This window comes from Equus caballus, chromosome 20, assembly GCF_041296265.1.
Source record: "Equus caballus isolate H_3958 breed thoroughbred chromosome 20, TB-T2T, whole genome shotgun sequence".
In the NCBI taxonomy this organism is placed as follows: domain Eukaryota; kingdom Metazoa; phylum Chordata; class Mammalia; order Perissodactyla; family Equidae; genus Equus; species Equus caballus.
The window spans coordinates 9273352-9282457 of record NC_091703.1 but is presented as its reverse complement, the minus strand read 5'-3'; the positions used below and the strand labels follow the sequence as shown (position 1 = coordinate 9282457).

The 9106-nt window shown below is 45.5% G+C and overlaps 1 non-coding gene across 1 annotated transcript; it reads left to right on the top strand.

Annotated features, from left to right (window-relative positions):
* Positions 1 to 3291: 3291 nt before the first annotated feature.
* On the top strand, positions 3292 to 3347 carry MIR1291B (microRNA mir-1291b). The gene has a single exon (NR_032971.1). It is a non-coding gene; the product is annotated as a microRNA mir-1291b (primary transcript).
* The last annotated feature ends 5759 nt before the right edge of the window (positions 3348 to 9106 follow it).

The following is a 9106-nucleotide window of genomic DNA, read 5'->3' as shown; positions in this document are numbered from 1 at the left end:
TATACTTTCTGGAAAAGCAATTTCCAAAAGAAATTTTCTTTCAGTTTCCAGCACAAGCACACAAGTACTCCTGACTCTAAACAAAATAAACATCCTGTGGTAATACAAGTTCCTCATGAGCTACAAAAGAGAGAGAATCCAACTGCACAATAACGTGTTTACACTCACTGTAAATGATCCCTTCTGGGATATGCACATGTTTGAAAGAAGCAAATAAAGCTTTCCCCAGAGGGGATTTCTACTTCCACCAGATAATTGGGTGGACGTGGGTTCTGCTCCTGCACCTGATCCTTACAGCACGCAGACACCATCTTCAGGATGTCCCATGTCATCTGTCTCATGCATATCATATATATCTATTTTGTGTGGTCCCCTCATTGCTGAAAGCAAGTGACACCACAGTGAAGGGCATTCCAACGAACTGGTAGTTGGGTCCCAAATATTTACAAATCCATTAGAACCCCTTGTAGCCATGTATCATGAATATTGTGAAAGAAAATACCACTGACTGGATAAATTTGCTTGATACATTCTTTTAGTCTGTGACATTTGAACATACGCTTCTTTGTAGCTCAGGACTTAGGTCAAATATTTAATAGCTATCTGACGATTAACAGAGCTTAAAACATAAGCTTGTTTGCTTGGGAAAAGTCATCTGCAATGGGCCAAATATTTAAGACTGAACTCGCATTTCTCTGCACGTCACCCACAGTCTGAGGCCAGCTGTTCCCACAACCAGCCAGTTTCGCCAGATTGAGGGTCTATATGCCTTTGCAGCCCGAGATGAGGGGTCTACATGACAAGGAGTTCTGGGATCCCTCCATTTAACTAGTTGATTCCAGCTTCCAATAACCATCACATTCCCTTCTGGACAGTATTCAAAACATCTGAGAGCAGCATTGTCTTAGTCCCCCCAGAGCAGAGCTCGGGATAAGATGTGGATCCAAAGCAACCCAAGTGTCCTTTGATGATGAATGGATGAACAAAATGTGGTGTACACGTACAATGGAATACTGTTCCGGCTTGAAAAAGAGGGAAATCCTGTCACATACCACAACATGGATGAACCTCAAGGACACTATGCTGAGTAAAATAAGCTACACATAAAAAGACAAAGACTGTATGTTTCCACTCACATGAGAACCCAGAGCAGTCAAGCTCATAGAGACAGAAAGTAGAATGGTGGTGACCAGGGGCTGTGGGGAGGGGATGGGGAGTTAGCGATGACTAGGTACAGAATTTCAATTTGGGAACATGAAAAACCTCTGGAGAGAGACACTGGTGACGGTGTCACAACAATGTGAATGTACTTAACGCCACTGAACGGTACCTTTGAAAATGGTTAAAATGTTTAATTTTATGTAATGTATATTTTACCACAATAAAAACATTTATTAAAAATAAAAAGATGGGAGCCAGCCTTGTGGCCTAGTGGTTAAGCTTGCATGCTCTGCTTCGGCAGCCCAGGTTCAAGGGGTTGAATCCCAGGTGTAGACCTACCCCACTTGTCAGCCATGCTGTGGCGGTGTCCCACATGCAAAACAGAGAAATACTGGCTCAGGGAGAATCTTCCTCAAGCAAAAAAGAGGAAGATTAGCAACAAATGTTAGCTCAGGGCGAATCTTTCTCAGCAAAACTAAATAAATAAATAAATAAAAAGATGAATGGATCCAATTTCTCTCCAATTTCTTAGGAGAAAACCCCAGGTAGCACTGTGAGGGAAAAAATAATGCAATATTGAGTATGCTAATGAGTTCCCAATGTACGCAACTGGGGCTCAGTTTCTCTGGGCAGAGCTCACCTCGGAATGGTCCCCTGAGAGTGAGGGAGCCGGGGTATTTATCCATCACCTGCAGCCCTTGTTGGCTGCTCCAGGAGCATTAACCCTTTGGCCCTTCTAGCCTGCCTGCACACAGGCAAAGCACTCCCCAGAGGCCAGCAAACGCTCTGGCACAGAGAGGTGCAGGGGCCATAGGTGTGAGCAAGGACTGTCTGCACGTGCCCACAGGGGTAGGCAGGGAGATGGGGCTCAGGCACCAACAGTGTCTGCTGCAGGCACAGCGGGTCCCAAGGGCTCAAAACTCACAACCCTCTGAAAGCGGGTCTGTTGCTTCTCCATCACACAAGCAAGGCAGCGTAATATTCTGGTTGGAAGAAAAGAATCTCCGGCCCCACCTGATTTTCCTAGTCATTAAAGTTTTGTATGCTTATTGTGTGGGTTTCTTAAAAGTGCCTTTATTTGTCACTACATTCACAATAGCAAATAATATAGTTATGTTTGGGAAATGTTTCATTTTTACCTCCCTAATTTCAAATTTCACCCTCTGCAAGCATTTCCTCTGAAAGATAAAAATTTCCATGTGTACAGCATTCAGTCTGAGGGTAAATGTTTTGGAAAGGCTTGAAGAACACTCCCTCAAGTCAAGTAAAAGTTGTTTCACTCTTATTAAGTTTCACAATGTTTAAATTTGAAGACTTCAGCCTGAAAAATGCCAGGAACTCCTTTGGAGACACAACTGTGCTTTTTATTTATTTTCTTTCTTTCTTTCTTTTCTTTGAGGAAGATTAGCCCTGAGCTAATATCTGCTACCAATCCTCCTCTTTTTGCTGAGGAAGACTGGCCCTGAGCTAACATCCGTGCCCGTCTTCCTCTACTTTATACGTGGGACACCTACCACAGCATGGCTTGACAAGCAGTGCCATGTCCACCCCCGGGATCTGAACCAGTGACCCCTGGGCTGCTGAAGCAGAACAGGTGAACTTAACCGCTGGGCCACCAGGCCAGCCCCAACAATGATGCTTTTAAAAAAAATTGTAATAAAATGCACATAACATAAAATCAAACATTTTAACCATTTTTAAGTGTAACATCCAATGGCATTAAGTACATTCACATTGTTCTGCAACCACCATCACCATCCTTCTCCAAACTTTTTCCATCCTGCAAAATTAGAACTCTGTCCCCATTAAACACTAACTCCCCAGCCCTCCCTCCCCCGGCCCCTGACAGCGCTATTCTACTTCCCGTCTCTATGAATTTGGCTACTCTAGGAAGCTCATATCAGTGGAATTATCTGGTATTTGTCCTTTGGTGACTGGCTTGTTTCACTTAGCATAACGTCCTCAAGTTCATCTATGTTGTAGCACGGTGAGAATTTCCCTCCTTTTTAGGGCTGAATATTATTTCATTGCGTGTACGCACCACATTTTGTTTATCCATTCATCCATCAGTGGATACTTGGGATGCTTCCACCTTTTGGCCATTGTGCTTTTCTAGAAAGAAAATTTCGTAGGCCCTGAATCAAGACCAGCAGTTTGCTGTGGCTGTTGGTTTCAAGCAGGAGCCGAGAGCAATGTCCTTCTGTGGTCTGTCGGCCATTCAGCACCCCGGGACCCAGTCAATTGGAAGAAACATAGTCTATAGAATATAATGTCCTTTTTTTCTTTTACGGAGCAGTTGGACTAGGTTAGGTTTAAGAATCAGGGGCTTACTCTGTGGGGCCAGGGACTTAACCAAAATAGTATTTCTTAGCCATTCAGAGGGACTTGGAGTTTTTGGCCTTTCTCTGCCTCTCTTGCTCACGGGCTTGCTTTATGGTTGTTAGGACATTAACCAAGCAATCCCGTATCGTCCAGTCTTTTAAGGCGCTATTCCATTTTAATTTGTTAGTATGCTGAGTGTCCACATTAGACTCACCACTGCTGAGCTTAGCTGTTGACTGCAGCTCATCTTAGAGGGAAGATGCTCTTTTTTTGATAAATATTTTTTTATTGCGGTAAAATATTTGTAACAAAATTTACCATTATAACCATTTTTAAATACACAATTCAGGGGTATTAAGTACGTTCATAATATCGTGCCACCATCAGCACTGTCCATTTCTAGAACTTTTCCATCAGCCCGAACAGAGACTCTGTCCCCATTAGACTGTAACTCCCCTCCCCTCTCCCTTCAGCCCCTGGGAGCCACCATTATACTTTCCGTCCCTGAGTTTTCCTATTTAAAACATATACTTTTGGGGGGCCAGCTCCATGGCTAATTGGTTAAGTTCACGTGCTCCGCTTCAGTGGCCCAGGGTTCACCAGGCTGGATCCTGGGCACAGACCTACACACCGCTCATCAAGCCACGCTGAGGCAGCATCCCACATAGCAGAACTAGAAGGACTTACAGCTAGGATACACAATTATGTGCTGGGGATTTGGAGAGAAAAAAAAGAGGAAGATTGGCAACAGATGTTGGCTCAGGGCCAATCTTCCTCACCACCACCTCTCCAAAAAATATACATACTTTTTTAAGCTACGCGAAATGAAAAAGAAAATTTCGTTTTGGATCTATAGACTGATTAGACAAATGCCTCACACTGATTTACTTAATGCTCTGGGCCTCTGTTTCCTAATCCATAAAGTAAGGATGAAGATAATAGTGCCTTCCTCCCAGAGGCTGGGATAGATGAGGACGGGCTGAGTTAATACACGTGAAGTACAGGGAACAGAGCCCAACACGTAGCATTCACTCAATGAACGTTAACGATTATTGTTAACATTACTATGACAGTCATTTTTGAGAATCTGCTTTCAATCTACTCATTCTTTTCCTGCTCTAACAGTCTCATGGGGCCTCACAGCTTCTGTTTGTCATCACAAATCAGCTTATGAGGCTGGTGTGCTTCCTGGTTAAATATCAATATCGTGACTAGCCATTTTTAATGATGTCTTAAAGAATATCAAATGATAAACAAATTTGTTCAGGCTATGAATAGTAAGCTTAGTAGTGGATTAAAAGTTACATGTACAGCATAATCTCATTCAAAAATATATTAAGTCTATATAAATATATATCATAAAAGTATGCATATTATTTCTTTAAAACACTAGAAGAACAATGGTCCTTGGTTTCTCCCGTGGGCTGATGCAACACCCTCCTGATTTCCTCTGATTCCTCTGTGGCCTTCCCAGAATTTGCTCCTCACTCAGAAACCAAAGGTTTCAAATATCCAATCAAATTCCAGCTCACAGCCCTAGCCTACAAGGTCACCGTCAGCCTACCAAGGCCTGGACCCTCCCGAGAGCTCAGCCCTCACCTCTAGCCCTCTCCCCAGCTCCTAGAGAGCTCCTGACACGTCAGGTCAGCTTTGTTCCTGCCTTGGGGAGTTTCTGCCCGGAACCATCTCCTCGCTCCTCGTCTGCACAGAGCCAGCAGCCCCTTGTCAGTCAGGTCACAGCTTAAATGTCCCCTCCTCAGGGAGGTCTTCCCGACCTCCTGACCACAAGCCATGCCCAGTCAGTCACCATCACAGAACACTACTTTAACTGTGTGCACAGAATGTAGCGCCATCTGAAAGTTTTCTTCTGGGCTCATCTGTTTCTCGCTCCCCTCCGCATGTGAGTCCCATGGGAACAGGGACCTTGTCTGGCTCCTGCTGTCTCCCAGAACAGCGCACGGGCACAGGAGGTGCTTGATGCACGTGTGCTGAATGAGTGACAGAAACCAAACATAAGTCACTGTAGAATCTCTGAGTGGCAGAATTAGTCTATAGGTGATTTTCTTTTTTTTTTTTTGGCTTGCCTCTATCTCTCAAATTTCCTATAATATGCAGAAAGTATGTTTTTGTAATTTAAAACATTTTTTGTATTAGGCAATCAAAAAGAAGTAGTTTGCGGGGCCAGCCAAGTGGCGCAGCAGTTAAGTTCACACGTTCCACTTCAGCAGCCTGGGGTTCACTGGTTGGAATCCCGGTGCTGACCTACACACCACTTGTCAAGCCATGCTGTGGCAGGCGTCCCACATATAAAGTAGAGGAAGATGGGCATGGATGTTAGCTCTGGGCCAGTCTTCCTCAGGAAAAAAGAAGAGGATTGGCGGCAGATGTTAACTCAGGGCTAATCTTCCCCCAAAAAAAGAAGAAAGAAAAGAAAAGGAAGTAGTTGGCACCAATTAACTGCTCCTGTGGCATAATACAACCGGAATAAGAAGAAAATCTTGAGAAATCGTGCAGCTAGGCCTCACCCACCTCCTTGGTTCCCTTCCTTAGTGTCTGTAACCTCTCCCATTGTCAACATCCTTGGGGCACAAACAGGGGCTTCTGCCTCATCCCAGGGTTCTGGACATCAGCGGGGACACCGCGCATGTCGACAGTCACTCATTCATACAGAAATGTGAAGTGAGAATCATCAAAGAGCAAGACAAGAGCACTGGGTCTGTGCAGTGGTCACAACATCTCTGCTGTCTCTCAACAAATAGACATTGAAGACCTGTCATGCGCCTGGCACTGGAGCTGGGGAGGCAGCCCCGAGCACGCCAGCGGGATGAGGACATGTCAGAGATCATCTTCATTTGTGATAATTACAACACAAATATAGTGACCCAGCCAGGAAATGATTCCGGCTGAAATGATCAGGAATCATTTGAGAAGGCCCTTCCAGGATAGGTTATATTTGAATATTGGAGAGGTTTCCTGATTGTAATTTTTATTTAGTCAGATTTAGAGGGAGGTTGAAGAATCATTTTCCCCTGGTCACACTCAACACAATCTGAATATGGAGAATGGTGGCACAAATGTCCTAGCGGAAGGACTAGAGGCAGGGAGAGACGACTGTCACTCTTAGTAATCAGAGGGAGAATAGACACGTGTGTTCCCTTATCATGATGTGCCTGGAGCCTTATCAGGAATCCAATCTAAACCCCTAGCTGTAAGATTTCAATAAATCTGCCAAAGTAGTATATGTGAGTGTGTCTATGTGTGTCAGTATACATTTACACATACACACATTGAAATGGTGCCCTTGCACTAGGATGGGAAGATGAACTCTGAAAGCAAAGCAGGAAACATTTTGTAATCCTGAGTAATGTGTGTTTTAAATATTAAAATGAAACCAAACAATTACAGAGGTCGAGCCCACTCTGATATACAGGAATAGTGTCAGTAACTGCAGACACCTAAGGGCGGAGGAACAAATCGCGACAGCCCTCTGCCAGGAAGCAACTTGCCTTGTAATTGAAGCTGCCTCAAGAACTGTTTGATATGCCAGGAAGCCAGGAAAGAGATGGCTCATAAATAGAAAAAGTCAATGGTATCACAATCTTTTGCATTTTTTAATATGTGCAAAGAGTCAGACTCCGGCTACAGCTCCTGCTGTAGAACTTAGCGATTCTAGAACTCACGCAGTGAGGACATAATGGGGGAGGTGAGAGGAGAGATAGTAAGGGCGAGTGTAAGAGACAAGCCACATTTCCTCTCATGTCTTGTCTCTGTTGCCACCACCATGACTCTGACCCCAAGAGACAAAGCATCTCTGGGATCATCGCCTCTGGAGAGAAAATCATTCCATTTTCATTAACCCCCCTCAATCTTATTTATCTTAACAATCTATCTGGAACAAACCTAAATGGTCCCACCACCAGGATAGGATTGACTCGGGGGCAGACTTGGTGCAAACAGGAAAATATAGGTACAGAAAGTCGACCCTGACAGGCTGCGTTAGAGATCACGGCGCCAGCTTTCAGGTCTGGATTTTCGTTCAGTCATCTGAGACCAGCACAGGACTGTTTTTCCCTAACACAGGCCCAAATGCTAACCCGGGAACAAGACAAGGCAGGGGTGAGGGCCTCCACCACTCAGAAGCCTGCTGGGAGCCAGCCTGCCAAAGGCAGAGAACGCAGCCAGCTCCTGCCTCCTGTGGCAATGTCATCTCTCAGGATGGAGAGACCTCGGACTAGAGCCTGTCTCTGAACAGAATTCAAATCATCGGCTGAGGATCTCGTGAGGAGGAAGGGAGCCCGTATCCTGGAGCCCACGGCAACAAAGAAGGGGGTCCTGGGCACAGACTGACACGGAGCCTTCACTTTAGGGACGGAGATTTCAAATACTTCAGAGGAAGAAATGTCACTATGATGTGGCTGGAGAGTTTAAAAATGACTGCAACTTAAGACAAACAGCAAGTTCTAAAAATGCGATTTTCATTTCACAATCACAGCACAAAGGGGGCACAGGCCCCACTCCCGGTGTTTCCTCCTGTGAAGGCACCACAGACTCCTGTCCCCTCCCACCTCCTGGGCGCAGAACTGACTGACAGGTGAATTTGGGAAGAGGACCGGCAGATTCTCAGCCTGCAGAGAACTGTGTTCTGTGCTTTCCTCTGCCGTGCAGGAGGGGGCCTGAGGGACAGGCATAGGGACACCGCCCAGCTGTGCCAACGCCTTGGGGGAAGCCTGGCCGGTTCTGGGATGAACACTGGGGTCCCTCATACTTCTTAGAGCTTTAGCACTAGTAATGCTGACAGGTCTCCATCTGGCCGCTCTGTCTATCCCATTCTGAATCTGGGTGAGGAATAGGGATATCAAAAATCAAACCAATTATGAAACAGTGGAAATCTATAGAGACAGAAAAGCAAGTCAGTGCTTGTCAAGGGTTGGGGGAAGGGAGGAATGGGGAGTACTATTGACTGAATTGTGTCCCCCTAAAATTCACAGGTCAAAGCACTAGCCCCCAACGTGACTCTATTTGGAGATGGGGCCCGTATGGAGGTAATTAAGGTGAAATGAGGTCATAAGAGTGGGGCCCTGATCCAATAGGACTAGTGCCCTTATATAAGAAGAAACAGCAGGGAGCTTGCGCTCTCCTCCCTGAGCATGCACAAAGAAGAGGTCATGTGAGCACACAGCAAGAAAGCGGCCGCCTACAAGCCCAGAGAAGAGGCCTCAGAATGAAACCGACCTTGCCAGCACCTTGATCTTGGACTTCCCAGCTTCTAGAACTGTAAGAAGTAAATTTCTGTGTTTCAGGGGCCAGCCTGGTGGCATAGTGGTTAAGTTCACATCCTCCTCTTCAGCAGCCTGGGGTTCATGGGTTTGGATCCTGGGCACAGACCTACATACCACTCATCAAGCCACGCTGTGGTGGCATCCCACATACAAAATAGAGGAAGATTAGCACAGACGTTAGCTCATCAACAATATTCCTTGGGTGAAAAGACGAAGATTGGCAATAGATGTTAGCTCAGGGCCAATCTTCCTCACACACACAAAAAAAAGTCTGTGTTTCAGCCACCCAGTCTATGGTATTTTGTTGTGGCAGCCCGAGCACACTAAGCCAGGGGGTGACTGCC